The sequence below is a fragment of the Sorex fumeus genome, unplaced genomic scaffold, assembly GCF_029834395.1.
Source record: "Sorex fumeus unplaced genomic scaffold, SorFum_2.1 ptg000007l, whole genome shotgun sequence".
NCBI classification, from domain to species: domain Eukaryota; kingdom Metazoa; phylum Chordata; class Mammalia; order Eulipotyphla; family Soricidae; genus Sorex; species Sorex fumeus.
The window spans coordinates 58,005,426-58,028,614 of NW_026606064.1; the positions used below are offsets into that span (position 1 = coordinate 58,005,426).

General features: G+C 39.9%; 1 protein-coding gene across 2 annotated transcripts in view; it reads left to right on the forward strand.

Moving 5' to 3' along the window:
* Positions 1-980: 980 nt before the first annotated feature.
* ZNF438 (zinc finger protein 438) overlaps positions 981-23,189 on the forward strand; it is a 178,453-nt gene continuing 156,244 nt past the window's right edge. For both annotated transcript variants that reach the window (XM_056133061.1, XM_056133068.1), the window contains exon 1: positions 981-1,069. The gene's annotated coding sequence lies outside the window, so the exon portion shown is untranslated. The remainder of the gene's footprint in view (positions 1,070-23,189) is intronic.

Consider the following 23,189-nt stretch of genomic DNA (forward strand, 5'->3'; position numbering starts at 1 on the left):
TTGGACTATTACTGCTAGGGCAGCTGCACCAGTCATCTTGCAGAGATGAACCTAAAATGAGCTGTAAAGAACCGTAACACTAAAGACAGCTGGTGACCGGAATGCTGGTCTTCCACGTCCTCCACAAGAACCTGATGTAAGTCAGATCTGCTGCATCCGTAATAAGGTTAAGAATTCGACAAGCTAGAAAAATCTGTTGCTCTATTACCAGTCCTTGAGCTTTGTTTTTCCTTTCACTGAATAGTATAGCATAAAAAAATCATAAAAACATTTTAGAGCATAAAGGAGTCCTGGGGTTAGGCACCGGAAATTACGTATTTGTTTATACAGATCACCATTTGTTAACCTTAACAGAGGTGGACATTGGTCTGTAAATGGCCTCGGTGAGCCCCACACGGGAAATCCAGTAGGAAGGGGAGAGGCAAGGCCCAGGGAAACGCCCGCAGGGCGGGGTCGGTGGGCGTCCCCTGGAACCAGGAGTAGGAGCCGGAAGGGCGGGTTTGAGGGCGGGCTCAGCCAGGGCAGGTCTGGCCACCCGCGCGGGGGTTGGGGGTGGGGGAGCGGCGCAGGGACCAAGCGAGGGCCCCCGGGACGGCTGACGTCTGCAGGCTGCAGCCCCGCAGACACCTGATAGGGCGCGCACGGCTTTTTCCACACGTGGAGAACTTTTAGCGAACACGTGAGGGAAGCACACACTACCTGACAATCCTGGAGCCCTACTCAATCCCCTGGCCACGGCTGGTGTGGCGCGTCCGACTGAGCCCGCGCCTAGCGACTCCCTCCCCTGCCCTCCACCCGGCCCAGCGCTCTCCCACGCGGCGCGGCCACGCCACTGGCGTCGGCTTCCAAAGCCCACGACGGAGGCGGCCCGGCTCGGCTGCGCCTCTGCGCCTGCGCGCCGGACCCCGCGACGGGGCGTGGCCGCCGGGGAAAGGGGGCGTGGCCTCCCCGCCCCTCGCGCTGGGGGCGGAGCCGAGGGCCCGGGAGCCCGGGGCCCGGCGGCTTGACCTCCCCGAACGCCGGGTCCCGTGACGTCACCTCGCCGTGACGCGCACGCTGTAGGAAAACTGTAAGTTTCCGAGGATTCCTGCCGCTCCCAGGGCCTGCGGGGCTCAGCCTGCTGCTGGCCGCTCGCAGTCCCGGTGTCGGTGGTGCCGTGGGGGCGTTTGATTCTTGGGCGATGAGGGGAGCCGCCGAGGGTGGCTGCAGGGACAGGTGCCCGCCCGCTGCGGGGGTGCCCGCTGGAGCGGAAGGGACCTGAGGTGCCAGGAGGCCAGGCCGCGCCCGGTGGAGCGGGGGCTGGACCTTTATCCCTGGGATATCCCGAGGGATCCAGGAGCCGGAGTGAGAGGCGGTGGAAAGGGGAAGATCCAAGTGGGAGCGGCTCTCTCTCTCTCTCTCTCTCTCTCTCTCTCTCTCTCTCTCTCTCTCTCTCTCTCTCTTTCTCTCGTGATGACTCGGAGCCCCCCGCCCCCCCCCAGTCCTGGAATTTGACAGGTGGTGGTGGTGGTGTTGGGGGTGGAGGGGGAGGTGTCCTTTACAGACTCCATAGTCAGCCCTGCTTTGGGATCCCTCCAGTGATCAGATCTCTGAGGACAAGTGATGAAAGATGATCCCTTTTCTTCCTGTGTCAAATGGGAGTGGAAAACAGCCTTTGCCCCTTCTCCTGCATCTTCACCCCCCCCCCCCCCCCACTTCAGTTCCCCTGCAGGACCAGGAATATTGGGGGAGCACGTAAAGGACACTGACGAGGAAACCTGTTAGGAGAAAGCGTGGAGTGTATTCAGAGAACGTGGTGGCCACTGGCCACTGGACCAAGGTTGTTAGGATTTAGGCATCTTTTTCACAGTTTTGCTTTGTTGCCCCTTCTCCACCCGCTACCCCACACTCCCCCTCTGATGAAGGACACCATCTGAGCCTGTGGGGCGATCTGAACTGTTGACACCAAACTTAGTGAAACTGGGGTCCAGAAATGACTAAGTGCCATGATCACAAATCACCCAGTGTTCAGTCAGTTTCGGACCCCTCCCACCCACCCGTTTCAGTGTACTGGAGCTAGTGAATTAGACTGAACTGATGTGGTGAGTCTTAGGGACTGTTATGGGTCCATCATCCAATCTGCTTGGATTTTCTTTTTCTTTTTTTTTTCTTGGCTTGCTAAAGGTCATTGCATTATTGGATACATTTTATACTTCTCAAATTCAAGGACACGGTTTGGTTGGAAGTTCTGCAGGGAAGACTATTGTGCAAACTTCCTTATTCAGAAGATGGCAAGAGCTCACAGCTCGTTTCTATAAATCCCATGGAAGGTTGCTTCACTCGACCATTCTTAGAATCAGAAAGCTGCATTTCTAATTTTTGTTTTCACCCGTTGCTAGTTTTTTTTTTCCCTAAAGACAAGTTATCCAAACTTGGAACTTAACTTTTTCTCTCTAAATTAAGAGATGGTGGTGTAGCTGTTGTTGCTTTTTCAAGGCTCAAATGAGATCATAGGTGTGAAACTGAAATGCTGTTGAGTATGATATTGTTATTAAGAATTCACATAGTTCCTCTAGCCTGGCTAAGTGATGTGTACATACAGAAATCACATTCCAGATAGAACTAGAAACGGAGCAGCAAACTTGGTAATAGTTTCCTACCGAGTGGAGCTCATTTTTCAGTAAAGAAAATTGAGGACCCAGGGAGGGTTATTTTCGATAATGTGCCAGGGAAGGAGTATGTTGCAAAGGAGCATAATCAGATGGACAAATGGATTAAGGTGAGAGGAAAAGCCTCAGGTATATTTCAGGCAGGGATAGTAATAAACACTTCAGGAGAGTTTCCCATAGGTGAGGCAATCTTCTAACTTCTAAATTTTTATAACAACCTTATGAAATAAGTATTTATGTTTCCATTTCTGTAGATATGGGAAGGTTCAGAACTTACAATGGCTGCACTGTTAAAATGTGGATAGGAACAGCTGGGGATATGGGTCAGAGGTTCATCCAATCATGACCCAATGGATGATTTGAACTCTCATGTGTGAAGGCCTGGACTTAATATCCAGGAATATAAAGTATATAAAAAAAATAGTGATAGGGAGTAGTCTTACTTGGGCCGTCTTACTTCGAAGTTCATACTGCTCAGGACTGTACTTTGAGACTGAAACCAACTTGAGGTGGTTGGGGTCTAGCAAGGGAGGAAAGTGTTTAGAACACAGGAGCAATAAAAGTGGTGGCAGGATATTGGAGGGCCTGGAAGACTTCTAGGGACCCCTGTAGGTTGTACTGTAGTAAAGATGCGCTTTATGGTGGAAAACCATTAAAAAGTCGCATCAGTGGAATAGCATCCAGTTTCAGTTCTGTTGAACAGAGCATGAACTGTAGATTCATTGAGTGGGAGTATTGAAAATCGGGAGATGATGGCTTTCCCCTGACAGATAGCAGAGTCTCAGGCTAGGGGAGGTAGTTGTAGAGATGATGCAAGTGGTTAGCTTTGTGATGTGCTTATGAAGATCGAGTTGTTAGTCTGACCTTCTGATGTGAAGGATGAGGAAAGGAGAATGATAGATTTTGGTTCGAATGGAACAGTTGGGAGAATGCTCAAGCGGGCCCAGTAATGTCTCTATTGTGAGACTTCTTGTTACTGTGTTTGGCATATTGAATACTCTTGGTAGCTTGCCAGGCTCTCCGAGAGGGGCAGAGGAATCGAACCTGGCTCGGCCAGGCTGGCTGCGCGCAAGGCAAACACCCTACCGCTGAAAAAGGACTTTGGGAAGATAATCACATGGTCTGTTTTGGACAAGTTTCAGATGCTATTTACACATAGTACTAGTGATTGCACCATGTAAGCATAGATTGTATGTTTAGAAGAATTTAAGGGCTTTTACATGCATTCATTTAACTATAACAGTTGTATGTGGGGGGACCATTATAGTTCTCATTTTACAAGTAGAATTAGTGCAAGGTTAAAAGTGACTTGAGTAAAGTCACTCAACTGTGAGTAAATAGGAACTGAAATTCAAACCTAAGCAGTCCAAGCAATCAATCCTGGCTGCTACCTCTGAGTCAACATATTGAATAGGCCGTTGGATGTATAAATATGGAACTAAATAGAATAGTTAAGGATCAAGATGAACATTTATATTTTTGAAGAGAACACGGCTTTGTTTTGCATCTGAGTCTTGACTGGCACCTGGAAAAGAGAATATAGTGGATCTGATTACAATGCCTTTATCACTTAATTTGTTTCCTGTAGCCAGTAGCCCTGTTCTGTGAGATTTTATGAGGGCGAGTTCTGTATCTTAAAACTCTTTCACTTCTCAGTCTCTGGTTCCAAATTCGGGGCCTATCATGTAGTCATATAGGGATGACTTTATATGTGATGCTTTGGGGAAGTTCAGAGATGAATTAAACATAGCTTTCTCCCTGGAGGAGTGAACTATGAGGAAAAGCATGTGGGAATAAAATGAGAGTTGACAAAATGCATAAATGATCTGAGTAGTTCATTTCTGGACTTCTCTGGTAATCCTTTCTACCCTATATATTTAAGGCATGGGGCATGAAAGGATCAAAGGAGCAGAAGCATGCCAAAACAATTTCAGGATGAACTTGAGACTCCCCAATAGTTCTTTTTGACAAAAGAATTACTCAAAATCTTGCATACTTGACTATATTTTTGTTAGTTTTATTTGGCAGTGGTATATATATTTTTTACCAAATGAAATAATTTCTCCTGTTTGAATATCTGTGTGGAGTGATGAGTTTTTCCAGTCTTATTACCTCAGTGTTGACAGGGCTCAATGGTGAAATAAGAGAGTTGGCTTGAAATGTTGCAGCTTGCATAATAGAGGGTGATGGAGGGGCTGTGTGAAGTATTTAGGCAGGATTCCACTAGTTTTAAGTGTTTTATGCCAAAGTTCCACATATTGGAATAAATCTGAGTTTTGCTGCAGATTGTATCTTTAATATTGAGATAAATGTGTATCTTTTTTTCCAATAGAAAGGGGTCTGGTGATATATGTCAGAGATAAAATCATAGTTGGAACATTTTAGAACAGAGATGTGAGACAGTGAATGCAAAAATAGGTTTGTAGTGCTTTTTCAGAATGTCTTATAACATTTATCATAATTTATTACTACTTAGCACGAAGGTTTGAACCATTTGGAGGACCATTAAGAAATTATATAAAATTGTACAATGGTAGATTTTATGGTAACTTTCAATTTTATCTTACACCTTGTAAGAATATGTATGTATGTATATATGTGTATATGCATACACACATAAATACATATATGCATATATAACTGTCCTCCCGTTGTTCATCGATTTGCTCGAGTGAGCCCAGTAACGTTTCCATTTTTTGAGACTTGTTACTGTGGTTGGCATATTGAATGCATCATGGGTAGCTTGCCAGGCTTTGCTGCGCAGGAGAGATACTCCTGGTAGCTTGCTGGACTCTCCGAGAGGGGCGGAGGAATCAAACCCGGCTCGGCCAGGCTGACTGCGCGCAAGACAAACGCCCTACCGCTATATATATATTTAGTTATATATATATATTTGGTTTTTTATATATATATATATTTAGTTATTCAGTGACCTGAATGATCAAGTTCATAATGATTCTTAGTGGGAACCATACATAAATGATGGTCAGTGGGATAGGAATGGTGATAACTCATATTTGGAACCATCAAAAGCCACTCTTTCTAACACTATCATTATAGTTCACAATTTAGATAACTTATCAAATAAAAATTTAAAAAATTGTGTCTATATAATCAAATTTTAAAATGCTACTTTATTTTAAGCATATTGGTGTAAATCCATGGAAATTATTTATTGTAGAAAAACGATGTCTAATACACTGAGGGTATATGCTGGGCATTAAATGTATTTCTTAATATTCCACTTTTTAGAGTCTCATTTATTTTTTGCATGTAATGTGTACATAGGATCATATGTATTTGCAGTATTGTAACAATGCTAGTTTGTATACTTTTACTTAATGTTAATCTTTGAATATATTGAAATAATTTAAATATACATAGTACTTAATTTCTTATTTGGGTTCTTTGAAATTAAAGTCTTGAGGAATGACTTTTTTTACTTTCACATAAACCTATGAGTGAAAACCAAGTTGTTACTAAGCTTTAGTAAGATTAACCAAGTTGTCATCCTCAAAGAACATCCAAGAAGATAATTTTTAGAGAATATTAAGTAGAAAGCTGATGGAAGGGGTACTTGAACCATAAATCACTTCCATAGTTGCTATTCTATAGGAAACTTTCTTTTATTTTGTTGCATTCTAATCTACCAGTTCATAATACTAGAATATAATGCTATGATACTATGAATGTAGCTCAGTGACTCTGTGTGTGAGGGCATTGCATCTGGAAACTATTAGGTAGAATCCAGTGATGTTTCTAAATATCCAATAATGCATAAGTAACCTCAACAAAAAAAAGTATTGTCAGTGTTGGAAAAACTTGCAATATGTAACTTCCTTAAAAAAATGCTTTAGAGGGGAAGAGACATGGTACAGCAGGGAAGGTGTTTCCCTTACATGTGGACAACCCTGGTTTAATACCAGACATCCCGCATGGTGCACCAAGCACAACTAGGAGTAACTCCTGAGCACCGAGCCAGGAGTAGACCTGAGCACTGCAGGGTGTGGTCCCCGAAGGAAAAAAAAACTGAAAAAAATGCTTTGGAAATAGTGATGGTAGTCGCAAGTGACAAATATTTGAATAGAAGATTGTATTTAACTGTTTTGAAGTTCATGGAAGAACTGAAATAATTTGGATCTTTCCTTGCATGGAAAGTGTTTCTTCAGCAAATAGTTTAATTTTTTGGTTGCCAATGTGTCTAGTGTCAATTTGGTTTGTTTTTAACTCTGAATTTTTTTCTTAGTAAAATTAATTTGGACATTATGTAATCCTCTCTTTTGTACATAGTGAATGAACTCTCACAGGCACATGATTGTTTATATATTTTATAGCCCCCTCACATTATTTTTATATTTGACTATCACAAACACTTTATGAAATGTCTAGAGCATACATTATCTTCTCAGTTTGGAAAATGAGTAAATTTTTAAATCAAATGATTTGCCATATTTATTATAGTAAGTTAATGATAAAAGCAAGTTTTTGATGCAGCTTTTGATGCTTAGAACCTTTAAAGTTGCCAACCAAGTGTTGTTAATACCCTAGGAAGTCCTGTAAACTAGGGATTTTACTCCTATTTTATATGTAGATATTAAGTCACTTAGTCAAGGTCACCAATCATGATCAGATTTTGACTATTTCCGTAGAAGCATTGCAATTTTCACTGTTTGTACAATTCCAGGTAATTCTCTAATAAACAAAATCTAATAATTTCTAGGCAAATTTGCAAAATCTGTGTCTAACTTAAATAGGGTTCTTCACCCTGTAGGGGAGGAAAAGTTCTCCTCTGCCCTCTAGCTGAACCTAAACATTAAATTAACAATAAACATTAAATTAACAATTGAATCAGCAGAGGAAGAATGTGCAAAAAATGGAGTCTTGAAGTGACTAGAAGTGGAAGCTGTTACACCTTTTAGACAATGAAACAATAAATTTGTGAAAAAACAATAAAACAAGGGGATTTTGCTGGAAGTAAAATGTGAAGAAAATAAGGGTTAGTTTAACAATATTTGTACAAACTCTCAGAGCCCCAAATATGTTTAGTCTCTGATCATAGAATTTCTTCCTTCTGTCGCTGGGAAGGTGACTTTCATTTACAAGTTCCTCTCATGCTTTCAGGAGGTAAAAAGGGAGAGTCAGTGTCCTTGACGTTTCTTAAGATTATAAAATTCAAAATAATCTGTGTGTCTGAGTGACATATTTTGGCTTGACATGCAGGTTGCTTTCTTCAACACCTAGCCAAACGCTAGTTGTCCCTTGAATTAACCGATGATTCATTGTAATTCCACTCTGATTTGATTTGATTGGAATTTCACGGAATTTTAATAAATGGTAGGCTAGCATTACTTGCTATTTAGAATTTTTATTTTGGGAACATTATGGTCAAAAGCACTTCAAAGAGATGGCTCTCAGCTGTATTGGAGTGTACTGGGGTGAGGTAATCCACCTGGTACAATTCACTTCACTTATTCGATACAAGAATTCATATTTGCAATAGATCATCCATTCATTTTGTTTTCTTCTAACTGGAATCTCTCTCTCTCTCCCTTGCTAAATTTATATCCACTTTGGAACTATATATATTTTTCCTCTATATTTACATAAGCTTCAGATTCACTTCACTATAAGAACAAAATAATAGTGTTTTAATTTTCCTTTCTTTATAGAGTTTATTGTACATAAGTATGTCTTTTTTATTATTAGGTAGTAGGATATGGGGATAGTTATTTTCTAAATTTGAAAGTTTAAAGAAGAGATTGTCAAATTATGCAAGAGATCAATTCCAAAGGTAGGATTTAGAATTTAGGTTTTTAGATCTTACAAAATGAATCCACACTGTCATTTCCATTAGATAAAGGAATATCTTCTTAAATATTTAGTCAGTTGTCATTTTGTTTGAAGATTATTTGATAATACTCTTCTTGATGTACGTTCTAGTAGTTAGAAATTTCAATGTTTCATAGAATACATCAACTGACTATCTTTAGACCATTGACAGTATGAGTTGTAGGTTAGGGATTGAGCATAAAAGGAAAAAGATACTTTGGCAATGCAATTGTATACAGGGTAAGAAGGATTATAGTTCGAAGGAATGGTTTCCAACTTTCCATAAAGTAACTCTTGCAGCAAAAAAGGTTTTTCTATCTCCGTGAAAAAAATGCAGGTATCCAAATGATTATATACTTATTTTATTATTGAGAGCAGATATCACTACTCAAGCATGAACAATCTCATATTTGCTAAGCCAGGGACAAGCTTGCTTGCAGAACAGTCTTCCAACTATGCAGAAATGTGCTTAGAGTTTAGAGGAAGCTTGGGGTTTTAGTATTCGTTGATTTTTAAAAGAGAAACAATTTTAGGATTGGTTGACCTTAAGCCTGGAGCTTCAGTCCTTGGAGCCAGGGAACTGAAGCCGCTTGCATGATGACTGGCTGATTTTCTTAGCTGTGTACTTAAGGGAAAATGTTGAGTGAAGTTTAAAGACCAGTTGACTAGGGCATATTTGAATGTGGCTAAGCCGTATTTATTTAATAGCAGTAACCTTATTTTTTTATTTTGGGACAGAAGCCAAAGAATAATTTTTTGCTTAAAGTTGGAGAACACATACACGAATGTCAAACATTTATGTTAGCAATTGTGCTGATGTCATAATGCTTTGTAGTTTATCTTCTTATCTTCTGAAACAGAAAATAAATTGTGACCATGAATATCACTTGTTTCTACCTGCCAGTGTCAGGTTTATGTGATATTTGGGATTCACACTACTTCAAGGATACCATTTTATTTTGTTAAAAGGTAATATATTATTTGCGGGCATGCTTCAGTGTTTTAAACATTATGGTGAAAGCCGTATTACTTTTATGTCTATTTTTCTCTCTCCTAGAAGTGTGTTGTATTATATGCCTGCCAATTTAGTTTGATGAGTTCTGAATTATAGATCTTACATTTGTTGTTTTGCTGTTATTCAAGATACTACTAGGAGAGATTGCTTTTCTAAAGTTAACTAGTAATTAGTCTTATCAAGAATGTAGAAGATTTAATGGTAGCTCATGCCTTTTTATATATGGAAATGGAATCATCTCAGCGTCTGAATCATTTTACCACAAATATTATATCATAATACCATTTATATACATTATTTTTATTTTGTTTTGAATTTTTATTCCTCAGAATAAAATAGTGATTTATTATGACTCATAGAACTGTGACAGGTGTATTTTTATAAAATGATCTCACAGAGTTTTAGATTTAAAATTATTTTCCTATGGAGATGTTAAACTCAGGGACTTCTTTATCTTTGGTTAGGGAAGTTAGAGAAGGCAAAATGCCTTTGTGGTTTGCTTTCTTTTTTGTATTGCATTTTTATTTAAAATATTTATGTTCTATTTATATTTGAAATAAGTGCATTTTAAGGAAGGATAGATAAAGTTTTGCTTAAGTGCAGTCTCTATTTCAACATGCATCTTTTTTTCACCATAACCTTATGCTTCCAGATAGGTATTATCAAGGGGTGAATGCTGTGTTTGTGATTCAGATAAAGCATTTTTATGTTAAAGCATTTTTGAAAATGCGATTTTTTTTTAAAAAAAGGAAACCTTTTAAAAACTGATTCTTATTTCCAAATTCTGACCATCTAGAATAGTTAAATAACAAGTTAATTTAACCGATTTTAAAAATTTATTTCACCAAGAACTCTTATTTAACTACTAAATGATACTCAACTGTTTCTATCTTCTACATTTAAATTTTATCAATGTATACTAAATATTACTTAATTTTTCTGCCAAAAATGTTATCTCTGATTCTTAAGTATGGTTACTGTGACCATTATCTGCATATGACATAATAAATTAAAATTTTCTCCCCAGGGTTAGAGAGATAGGACAGCAGATAGGATGGTTACCTTGCACATGGCTGACCTGAGTTTAATTCCCAAGCCCTACCAGGGTAAAACAATGTTTTAATCAGTTCATGTGTTGTAAATAGGTGGGTTGTCATTGCTAATGGAATAATAGGTAAACCGACCCCTAGATTAAATGATCTTTTATAATAAAATAGGAGAAACAAGATTTATGTGCTCTTCAATGAAAGTTGTACTTTTAATTTTTTGTAATGGTATCTCATAGTTTTAATTTACATTTCTTGAATTACTAGTTAGGCTGAGCTTTTCTTCATTTTATTTGTTAGTCATTTGAATTTTTCCTACAGTTGTCAGATTTAGAAAATGAAATGTGAATTTTAGATAAATAACTTTAGAATAAGCTTCGATCATGTAATAGTACATCTTTGTTTGTGCTAATTATTTTCTTTGTGAATCTCTAGTGCAAGTTTAATGGGACATTCTACTTTCTTCAGTAAGAGGATAGTGTATTTTTGGAAGTATTCTTTGTTTTCATTTGTTTTTATTGAGGTAGTATTAGCTTATAAAAATGTAAATGTTTATATATTGGGGGTATGATGATATATCATATCTACCTCCAAAATGCCAATATTCTCCATCACTGTCCATAAGGAGCCTTCCAACCCATTTCCCCTACCCTCCTGCTAATCTCAGTTTTACTGTCAGAGTCTAAGGTTTCCTTTTATTCACTGTTATCTACTCCCTTACTTTGTTTCTTTATATGACACATATGAATGAGGTCTTCTGGTATTTGTCTTTCTTCTGGCTTATTTTGGTTAGCATTTCACCTTCCAGCTATAGCCAAAGATTTCATCTTTCCTGATAGCTGAGTAGTAGTCCATAGTATACATAAGCCATATATTTATTTATCCACCTGTTGTTGGGTGCTTGGTTTATTTTAGGTCTTGGCAAATGTAAATAACTCTGCAGTGAATTCAGGTGTGCACATATTTTTGAATTAGTGTTTTTGAGTTCTTTGGATAGATATCTAGGAGTAGAATTGCTGGGTCAGAGGGTAGTTCTATTTTTAAATTTATTTTTGAGAATTGGCTATATTGTTTTCTATAGCGGCTGAACCAAGGTACATTCCTGCCAATGGTGAGGGCTCCTTTTTGTCCATGTCTCCACCAACACTTTTCATTTCCTTTCTTTTTGATAATAGGCCATCCCATTGTGTGAGGTGCTTTGTCATTGTGGTTTTGATTTACACTTCTCTGTAAAACAGCTTTTTAAAAAATGTGCTTTTGGCTATATTTCTTATTTGGAGAAATGTCTGTTTACCTTTTCAACACTTTTTTAAAGTGGATTTTTTTTTCTTTCTGTTTTTTGGGTCATACCCAGCAATGCACAGGGGTTACTCTTGGCGCTGCACTCAGGGATTACTCCTGGTGGTGCTCAGGGGACCATATAGGATGCTGGGAATCAAACCCAGGTTGGCCGTATGCAAGGCAAATGCACTAACCGCTGTGTTATCGCTCCAGCCCCTTTGTTGTGTTTTGTGAGTTCCTTATACATGTTGGGTATTAGCCCTTTGTCAGATGTATAGTTTGTTGGAATTTTGTATTTTGTTTTGGGCCCTGTTTGTCTGTGCTTAGGTTTTACTCCTGATTCTCCTGGCTCCGTAGTGACCTCTGCAGTGTCAGGGTACCCATAAGCAGTGCTGGGGATCGGATGGGGGTGTGCGAGATAAACACCTTAATCTCTGTACTATCTCTCTGACTTTGTATTTTGTATTTTTGTCTGACAGTTTCACTTTGTAAAAATTTCTTGTTTGGGGGACTTACCTGGTGGTACTGAGGGCTTATTCCTGGCTCTATGCTCAGGGATAACGTTTGGAGGGTTCTAAGAGCAGGTGGGGTGCCAAGATTGAACGTAGCCTTGCCTGCTGTACTGTCTCCCCAGCCCCTGGCAGTTGCACTTTTCTCTTATATGTATTGTCTATTTCTTCTTTCTTCTTCTTTTTTAATCTTCCCCCTCTTTTTTTTTTTAAATTTTATTGAATCACCATGGGATAGTTACAAGCTTTCATGTTTGGGTTACAATCACACAATGATCAAACACCCATTCCTCCACCAGTGCACATTCCCCACCACCAATATCCCCAGTATACCCCCCACTTTTCCAACCCCCCCCCCCCCCGCCTCCATGGCAGACAGTATTCCACATACTTTCTCTCTACTTTTGGGCATTATGGTTTGCAATGCAGATACTGAGAGGTCATCATGTTTGGTCCTTTCTCTACTTTCTATACACATCTCCCATCCCAACCAGTTCCTCGAGCTATTATTTTCTTAGTGATCCCTTCTCTATTCCAGCTGCCTTCTCCCCTTTGCCCATGAGGCAGGCTTCCAGCTATGGAGCAATCTTCCTGTCCCATGTATCTACTATCCTTATGTGTCAGTCTCATGTTATGTTGTTTTATACTCCACAAATGAGTGCAGTCCTTCTATGTCCCTCTCTTTCTGACTCATTTCACTTAGCATGATACCCCCCATTTATAAGCAAATTTCATGGCATTGTCTATTTCTATCTCAAACTTTTCTCAATTTCTATTCCTATCTTTCTGTTATTATTTTTTAAGGTTCTTGGCTAATACTGAACTTTCTAGTTTTTGATGTTGCATTTTACTTTTTCTTAAGTCTTCTTTAATTTATGGTCCTATCTGTTGATGTTGGTTTTGTTTTCCTTAGTTGAATAATGAGCCTTAAATTTTGATAAGGTCAAAACTCTGTTGCTTATACTTTGAATTTTTATGACCCCGGTCACAAGTATATTAAGCTACCTTTTCTGAATTAGTTTCATAATTTTACCTTTCATACTTACATTTTTAATCCGTTTGTTATTTATGTTATGGAGGACAGTATTACAAGTTAAAATGAGAGAATGTGGGGAGAAGATTTCTTGGGGACTTGTGCAGAGGATGATTTTTTGTGCTTAGTGAAATAGGAAGCCAGGAGTTCTGGAATTGAAGGTGCCACAGTCTTAAGTATGGTGAGTGTTGGTAGTAGGTTGGTTGTGGTATTGTGAAGACAGCTGATTTTTTCCTCAATAGTATCTAGTTCTTCCACTGTAGTTTGGTACACAGATACCCATTTAGAGACTTCATTTTCCAACAACTTCTGCCGACAGGTGCGATTTAGTGATTAGTTTGATCAGTTAGAGGTGGTAAAAACAATACGGGCAACTTCTGTAGTTCTTCTGGAAGGTAACTTGTTGGAGCCAGGTGGCATCCTTTGATATTCCACCCTGCATCCTTGGTATCCCACCCTGCATATTCCAGGGGAACCAGAGGTGAAAGTTATGTAAATAGGGGGGCATGGTATGAAACTTGGAGTTCAACTGGTAAGATTGGGGGGGCATACAAGAAAGAAACAAGGTGAGAAGGGGGCTGCAGTTATTAAAAAGTTGAGAAACAGTGCTATCGAACAACACTGGTTGATTTCTTACTCATGGCATGTCTGTAGTATTGTCCCAACAAAGGCCTGTTCTTGCCAAGCTTTCTGGAGAGTTTGCTGTTCTTGTGATAGAGGGAAGAGAGATAGCCCAACCAACTGATCGAAAGTGGCATGTGTCCGTTGTGTTTATGTCCCATTCGATAAAACAGATCAAAAGACTGAGTCTGAAATCATTCTAGAAAGACCTCCTCAAATTAGCTGGCCTGCCCAGAGGAGAGTGGGCTATGTTGGCATGATCCCCTTGTTGCAAATCAGGTAATCTCAAGGTCACCAACCTTAAACCCAGGGAGAGAGGGATGGATCGGCCACAGAAGCCAGCAACTGAAAACGGAGAATCAACGAGCTTAGTATCTGTCACCAGATAAATTCTGGCTGTGGTTATTTTTTTTGTGGTACAAGAAGGCAAACAGACCTGCTGATTCTTTTAGAGGAGTGTGTTGCTGAAGCTATCACAAGTTTGACATCTTTGAAAGGCCTCTGGTGGTTTGGATTCTGTTTCACTCCTAAATCAACCCTTGACTCCCAAATATGCACCAGTAAGAAATAGTCAATTATCCCTGTGCTCCCTTGTCTACTTTATATATATGATCTGAAAGGACAATGGGGAAAGTGTATCAAGGGACTCTGATAACTCAAATGGCTAGAGTTCTCACTCTTACATGCTGGAGCCCTGGTTTTGATCCCCAGCACGTCATGATTCCTGAGCATGGCTGGAAGTGACTCTGGACCATTGCGCCAGGAGGAGTATCCCACCCTAGCACCATTGTAAATTGCCCAAAGCACAAAAAAAAAAAAAAAAAGGTCTTCCAGATGCAAACCAGTTTTCAGCAGACAAGAGGCAAGGAATTTCCTCTCAAAGAATTAAACCTGAGTTTAACAAGAGACTTCCTTCTCTCCTATGGCAGGAATTCTTTGTTATTCCTGTTTATTCCTATTCTTTGTTACTTCCAATTTCATCACTGGTAAGAATGTGCATTTGTTATTTTTTCAGGAAGAAAGGCTTAATTGTACGCATCTTTTTTGCATTCTGTTGCATTTTGGGGGTGATGGTGTTGGAGAGCCTCAGCATTTGTTAGTAAGCATCATTGCCTATTCATTTGTAGGACAATGGACTGGGCTGGACTGGGGTCACATCGTAACTATTGAACAGGTGTGTCACCCAGAGATCTTGGACTTGGAGCTGACTTCAGTAATGGCTGTCCCTTTAAGGTGACTATTTCAGAGTGGGAAGAAAGGTGCATTCTCAGTTGTGATGTTTATGACATGACCCCGATATAGAAATTGTATTCTTAGTCTCCTTGTATCAGATGAGACCATAGGTTTAAATTTCCATTAGCAGATGGGATGGGATGTATGCAATTTCAAAACCATATTTGATTTTAAAATCTGCTTGTCTGTTATATTTTATCCCCCAAATTCCCCCCAAGCCCCACATGAAAGAAATGGTGAACCAGCTTCCATCATACAGATGAGAGAAGTGCTCTAAAGACCTGAACTGGTGCGACCAAAGAGGAAGCCTCTCAGTCCCCAGTAACTTTCCACATTTCTAGTACCATTTCTCCACTCCCAAGCCCATTTCATGAGAGAAAAACAACTTCTTTGCATCAATATGTTCTTGATTTTGTAAATAGTTTAGCCTTTATCGTACCCAATATCAATGCCGGTGATATAAGCAGAAAATGTTAAGTTAGATTTGGGCTCGTTCTTGGTGATTTTTTTTAAACTGAAGGTTTTCTTCCATTCATATTTGTACAAAAATTTGTTTTTCACATTGTCAAAACTTTTCACAACGTGAGTTTCTAAAGACGAATTCAGAGAGAAACTTTTATTTAATCATAACTTCTATTATGTCATGACCCATTCCTTATTTTATATGTGTGCTTTTTATGAACATTTGTGTCCTCATATTTTTATATAATACAATTCTTTGTTGCTATAGAGTTTGTATATGCAAACACTGTTTTATAACCTCCCTCTTTTTAAAAAAAAAAACCATATTTCCCATTTCACTGAACAGAATTTTATCTTGACCCAGACTAAAATATTGAAGCTTTAGCCTTCCTGTAACTGCATTGGACATGAGGCATGTGTGTGTGTGCCCTGCAGCAGTGCTGAGGGTATCCACCTGGTTCTGTGTTCAAGGATCGCTCCTGTCAGTGCTCAGGGACCATGTATAGTACTGGGAATCCAACCAGGCTTGAGTGCCTTCTCTCTTTTATTAACAGTGTCCCGGGCCAGGATACTTTTATTTTACAATCTGCTTGTCTGTTATATTTTATCCCCCAAATTCCCACCAAACCCCACATGAAAGAAATGGTGAACCAGCTTCCATCATACAGATGAGAGTGATAAGGTTAAATGAAGTCATAAGAAGAAGTGATAAGGTTAAGAAGTGATAAGGTTAAATGGGGTCATAAGGATGGGTCCTTGGTCTGACAGAACAGGTGACCTTGTAAGAGCAAGAGACACTAGAGCTCCTTCTTTCACATGTGAGGACAGTGACATGGGAGCAGTGTGCGGCCCAGGAAAGAGGGCTCTCTTCAGAGGTCAGCCATGCCGACACCCTGCTCTCAGACCTTTTGCCTCCAGAACTATGAGAAAATTATTTGTGTTCTTGAAGTCAGACTCTGTAATTTGCTGTGGCTGCATGAGCTGACTGAGACAGAGCCAGCCCTTGCTTTTAACTGCTCTACCACACATAGAGACTTTGTTCAGATTCCACAGTCAACAGCAAGGCAAACTGCAAAGAGGATTCCAGAAATGTCAAAAAACCAAGACAGAATAATGCCACTGAGGTCAGGAGGTAAACATTTTTAGGTTAAGAATGTCCGTTTTAAGTTGATGGGTCTAGTAATTCTGGATGAGTGTGCCGTCCAGTCATTTGTATTTTGGAGAGAGCAGTTTTGTGTTTGCAGGTAAAAATCTAGACTGTAGAGGGTTGTCTGTGGATTGGGGGTGGGAGAGCCTTAAAAGCAGTGGATTTAGATGGTCTTTCAAGGTACTTGGAAGTGAAGAAGAAATAGGGCAAACAGGACAGCAACATTAGGGAGACAGTGTTGGGGAAATAGTTTAGTTGGTTTGATGCAAGAGAGTTAAGCACTTATGGGCTGGTAGAAAAATCAAAAGAGAGGAGGAAGTGAAGATGTGGAGGCAAAAGTGGATAAAGAATAACATTAGACTTCTAAAGATGGATCCCTGAGTTCTAGGGCACCGTGTAAAGATCAGCTTTGGTGGGAAGAAGGACAACCTTCCTCCACACTGCCAGCAGTGAGCTAAGAATTACCAGAGGTTGTTGATCAGTTGGGTTGGAGGAAGCCAACTGGATCTGAGCTAACAACCTCTATTTCTGTGGCAATCAATGATCTCAGTTTCTCAGTGGAGGGGAAAAGCAGGAAGAAGTGATGGAAATTTGAATTGATTCTGTGATACGTGAGAGAGTGAGCGAGCTGACTGGAAGCCCCCAAATTATTGAGGGCTATCTATGAGCAGGAGTCTACTGAGGTATACAGAGTCCCCAGTCTGCAAAGCTGTGTTTTGTTTTGTTTTTGTTTGTTTTTTAATATAGCAATTATTCCAAGTTTAAGGGAGTGACAAACCAGCATTCAAAGTTAAGAGTTTAGTGGACAAGAGAGCGAACAAAGTTGGACAATCAAATTCTAGGTTATAATCAAATCCTAGGACAGGAAATAAAACTTGAGTTGTGGTTGATGATTCTGGAAAAAAAAAGAGAGATGGGAAGAAAAACTGAGCACTTAAATATATTTACGATAAGTATGATTTATTCCTTGAATTGTTTAATAAATATTGAGTATCATTCAGACACTAATCTAAGAAGATCAGCAATAGTGGTCAATACCAAGTCCCTCCCCTGTTAGAGCTCCTCCCCTACTTGTCGCGGGGATAGACACCAATCCTCTCCCCCTCCCCCCAATATATACTTTCATTTGGTAAGAAAATGTTGGAAAGTGAAGAAGGCGAAGGTCGAGTGATATAGGTGTGTGATGGGGAACAGGCTCTTGCAAGAGGTGGCCTCTGAGCAGACTTGTATATAGTCAGAACAGCACAGGGCACTGCTCTGGGAAGCACATCCCAGGGTGAGGAAGCTACATGGCAGAACCTGGCCTGGGAGCTTATTTGAGGAGTACCCAGCACTGGGGGAGCATCTGTAAGCAGAAGAATAATTCATAGGGGCGAGATGCATAAGGTGCTAGTGAGAACTTAGGATTTCACTCAAGTTATGGGCAAACCATTGGAATGTGTGACTCAAAGGATGACTGTTTTACTTTTCTGAATATCTATGCTGGCAGTTATGTGGAGAAGGATGGGCAGTGGAAGGTAAGGAATTGAGAGGTAGGACCCACAAATGGCATATTAGAGTTTCAGGTTTGGGAGGTTTAGTGCTTCTGGGTGAAGGATCTCATGGCTTCTCCTTTAAGCAGACACACCCACTCCACAATAGGCATTCTTTTCCTGTGGATGGAGGCCTGACCCCGACCCTTGCCTTATACCGCACCCTTTCCTGTTTTTGACTGTGCTCCTCACCAGCTTCATTATTCATTCTCCCATTTTGTCCTTACCTTGTCTTTCAGATCTTGATGCACATTGTTATCTGCCTGGCCAAGACTTCCTCTTGATGTAGGTTGTTCAAAACTTTTTTTTTTTGGCATTCTGATTTACATGGAAGCCCAGGATATAAGCCAGGTGAAAGTGAAGGAAGTGAGAGCTGGGATTGTAGTGCTCTGCCCACGACTGGCTATTTCTCACCCTCTGAATCCATCCGGAAGTGCCTTCAGAAAGCCCCTACCCTCTAAGGACACAGCTTGGAAAGCCCAGCATTGCACTATGATGCTCTTGCCAGCAGGCTATTCCTGGAATTCCCTCTAGTTCTATTCTCCCAGTGTGTCCTGTGCCATCTTTATGGGCATCTAGCCAAGCAAAAGGCAGCAAACACATGCACCAGTTACAAAGTGATACCCATAACCATAAGATAGGCATGGAATAGCTACCTGGGTGTTTGTTTTACTTGCTGGCTATTAATTTACTAAATTTGCACAGTAAAAATTAATGGAGTACTAATCGCATGTCATGAGTTTTTATCTCCAGCTTTTTTCTTTAAATTGACTTAGAATATTGTATTTTCAAAATATAATAGAAAATAGGGGCTGGAGCGATAGTACAGCTGTAGGGCGTTTGCCTTGCATGCAGCTGACCAGGCCGACTCGGGTTCGATTCCTCCGCTCCTCTTGGAGAGCCGGGCAAGCTACCAAGAATATCTTGCCTGCACAGCAAAGACTGGCAAGCTTCCCGTGATGTATACCATATGCCAAACACAGTAACAACAAATCTCACAATGGAGACGTTACCGGGTCCGCTCGAGCAAATCGATGAACAACGGGAGAACAGTGCAGTGCAGTGCAATAGAAAATAGAAGTGTTATAGTTTAGAGTGTAAGATTTGTGTGAACTATTTAAGGAAAAACACACAAGACCAAGAAATTTAAGTTTGGAGGAGCCACTTAAGCTGTGCTTTCACTCCTTTGGGAATTATTTGCTTCCTCTGCTCTGCATATATTCATAGAGTTAGAATTACCATTATAATTTTGTTATTGGTAATTATTGGATTGGTACAGTTTCTATGTTTAATGAAGCTATGTGTTTTCCCTTCAGCGGTGCATAGAAACTGGCCACAATATAATATCAACTCTGAACTTTTAGGTTTTTCTGGTTAAGGATAAAAATATGGGTATTCTTTTCTTTTAGTTGAGTTTCATTTTGACAAATGTCACTGCAATGAGCATTACCACATTATAAAAAGGATTTATGGGAATCAAGTGGTGATTATTAAGGCCAACAGTCAAGACAAGGTCACGTAGGTCATAAAATAAGTTTGATACTTTGGAAACATAATCATGAACAGCCTTGTATCTGTATATCATAGTGATTCAATAAAATGAAACAAAAAACCCAAATAGGGTGTACTTCTAAATAATATTTAAAAATAGGATATTAACATCTGTACTATTATCTCTGAGTTGAGGGTGGATCTTTAATTGAAAAGATAATTTTTTTTTGTGAGGTGGGCACATCCAGAGTGCTCAGGGTATTTTCCTGGTTCTAAGCTCAGGAATCCTACCTGGTGGGTTTTGAGGGATGACCACAAGGGGAGTTGGAGATCAAAACTGGGTTGCCTGTGTGAAAGGCAAGTATTACACATACCTGCTGTATTATCTCAGTAGACTCTGAAATTTCTTTCTTTTTTTGGACTGTTTGCCATTAAGAAATCGATTTGGGTTTATGGATTTTGCATAACACTGCCAGTTGATAACATAATGACAAGGGCTTGGTGGTGTTCACTGATCCATTTTGAACATCTTGAATAGCAGAAGATCATAGAATATTTTTTGGGGTTTTTTTTTTCCTTTTTGGCTCACACCAGGCAATGCACAGGGGTTACTCCTGGCTCATGCATTCAGGAATTACTCCTGGCATTGCTCAGGGGACCATATGGGATGCTGGGAATCAAACCTGGGTTGGCTGCGTGCAAGGCAAACGCTCGACCCACTGTGCTATCGCTCCAGCCCCCATAGAATATCTTGAATCGCATAGTGTCTGCCTTGTAATACTTAATAGCTAATTTTCAAGTGAATGAACAAACTTGGATATAACTGTGGAAATAGTCATCTGGTTCTCGATGGTGAATAGCCATTAGGGTTGAAGGAGGAACTTTCCTGGGTATGCTGTTAATAGCGTTGTTATCAATATATGGTATTTTAAAAAATAATAAAAGCAGGCGCATAGTCCTAAGGTTTTCTTTGGCTTCTACCACTTGGCAAGTCTTTTTGATTATGTGAAACAACAATTATATTTGTAAAATGGACTTAGCAATACAGAACCCATTTAGTGCAAATAACTTCACTGAAATTAGATGAGAAGCATAGAATGAGAAACAAAATACCTGCAAATCAGACAGCAGACTATGTCTGGAATTTGTAAAGCGCTTTTATGACTCTACAATAACTAGGACAAACCCAGTTTAAAAATGGGCAAAGAATCAGAATAGACATTTCTCCAAATGAGACCCATTGTATTTACTGGTTCTCATTTGGAGAAATATCTATTCTGGAACACCTTCAAGAGTGCCGAAGAAATAGCTAAGAGGATGAAGAACCTCTGGCTCCGGGCACATCTCTTTGATTCCACTGTTCTTCCTGCATTAACATACACCTCAGAGACCTGGGCCCTACGAAAACAGGGTGAGAACGCTATTCGGGTCTCCCAAAGAGGAATTGAAAGAGCTATGCTTGGAGTATCATGCTTCACTCAAATGAGAGAAAGAATCTGGCGTTCCGACCTCTGTCGACGGTCAAGAATCAGGGATGCTGTCTCGTTTGCCAAGGTGTCAAAAATCAGATGGGCTGGACACGTAATGAGATTTGGAGACGACCACTGGACTAGAGCCGTTACCCACTGGATTCCACGGGATGTCAAAAGACTGCATGGCTTCCCACCTACGAGATGGTCAGACTTCTTCATCAAGACCCTGAATAAGGGGCTGGAACAATAGCACAGCTGGTAGGGCGTTTGCTTTGCAAGTGGCCAACCCAGGTGCAATTCCCAGTATCCCATATGGTCCCCTGAGCACTGCCAGGGGTGATTCCTGAGTGTAGAGCCAGGAGTAACCCCTGTGCATTGCTGGGTGAGACCCAAAAAGCAAAAAAAAAAAAAAAAAAATGGAAAAGAAAAAAAGACCCTGAATGATCGGTTTGAGGCTCTTCTTGTTCCTAGAATGAGCAGACGCCATTGGGCTACACTAGCACGCGACAGGGACGAATGGAGATGTTACTGGTGCCCACTCGAGCAAATCAATGAGTAATGGGATGTCAAGTGATCAAGTGATTTCTCCAAAGAAGACTTGCAAACAGCTTAAAGTATATGAGAAGATACTCAACATTTTTTTCCCCCAAGTCAGAGCATTTCACATCCACTAGTTCACTAGAATCAAAGACAGGCTATTGTAAGCATTAGTAAGGATATGGAGAAATTGGAACTTTCATACATTGCTGGTGGGCATATAAAAGTAGGCAGCCACTTTAGAAAGTGAGGTATTATGTGGGAATATACTTTGAGTTATTAAATAAAATACTATTATTGTATCTTGACTTTAAATCATCACAGAATGACATAGATACTTTTTCTTTGCTTGTGAGCTTATGATTTTTATATCATAATTCAACCTTGCATTGCTATAAATTAGCAAGATGAAATATTGAAAATGTTGACAGTAAATAAAAGACTTGTAAAAAAAATCTTACAGATTTTCTGAATCAATTAACAGTTAAAAATATGTCACTTAGGAATTAGGTTTTATAATCATAAAACTTGAGAGGTGGAAGAAAATTCAGAATTAATCTATTGTATGTCCCCTCATTTTGTTTCATGGATATGAGAATTGAGTCCTATAGAAGTTAACTGAAATATCTTAGGTAATAGAATTAAGTCTAGAACTCTGTGTCTTTTCATTTACTACTGTTGGTTTTGGTTCTGTTGATTGCATTAGCACTAATACTATCAATAGTCGCTTTTAAAACATACCCTATGTGCTAGGAATTACATTAGGCACTTTACATATGTTATCTTGACTATTTGTATAACATCTTAGGAAGATTTTTTTTAAACTTTATTGGTTTTCTAATGCTGCAGTAACAAGTCCCCCCAAATTTCATGGCTTAAAACTATACACATTAAGTATCTTACAGAGATGGAGGGCAGAAACCCAAAGTGAGTCTTCCTGAGAGCTGGCAAGACTGCACTCCTTCCTAGAGGCTAGAGGGGAGAAACATTTTCTCATCCCCCCCCACTCCCTACCCCCGCCCACTCCTGGTTCTAGTGTCTGTGCGCATTCCTTGGCTCCTGGCCTTCTTCCAGCTTCAGAGTCAGCAATGGTGTGTGCCAACTCTTCATGATGCCTTGTCTCCATGATTCAGCCTCTCTCTTCTCCATTAAGAGTTCTAGCAATTATTTTGTATCCACTTAGATAATTGAAGATACACTTCTTGTTTTAAAACCAGTTGATCAAAAAAGCTTAGCTGCAATCTCCATCCCTTATTCTCTCTTCTCATGAAACAGCAATTAGAGATTTATAGGTATAAGGACATGGAAATCCTGAGCAGGTAGAGGGCCATTA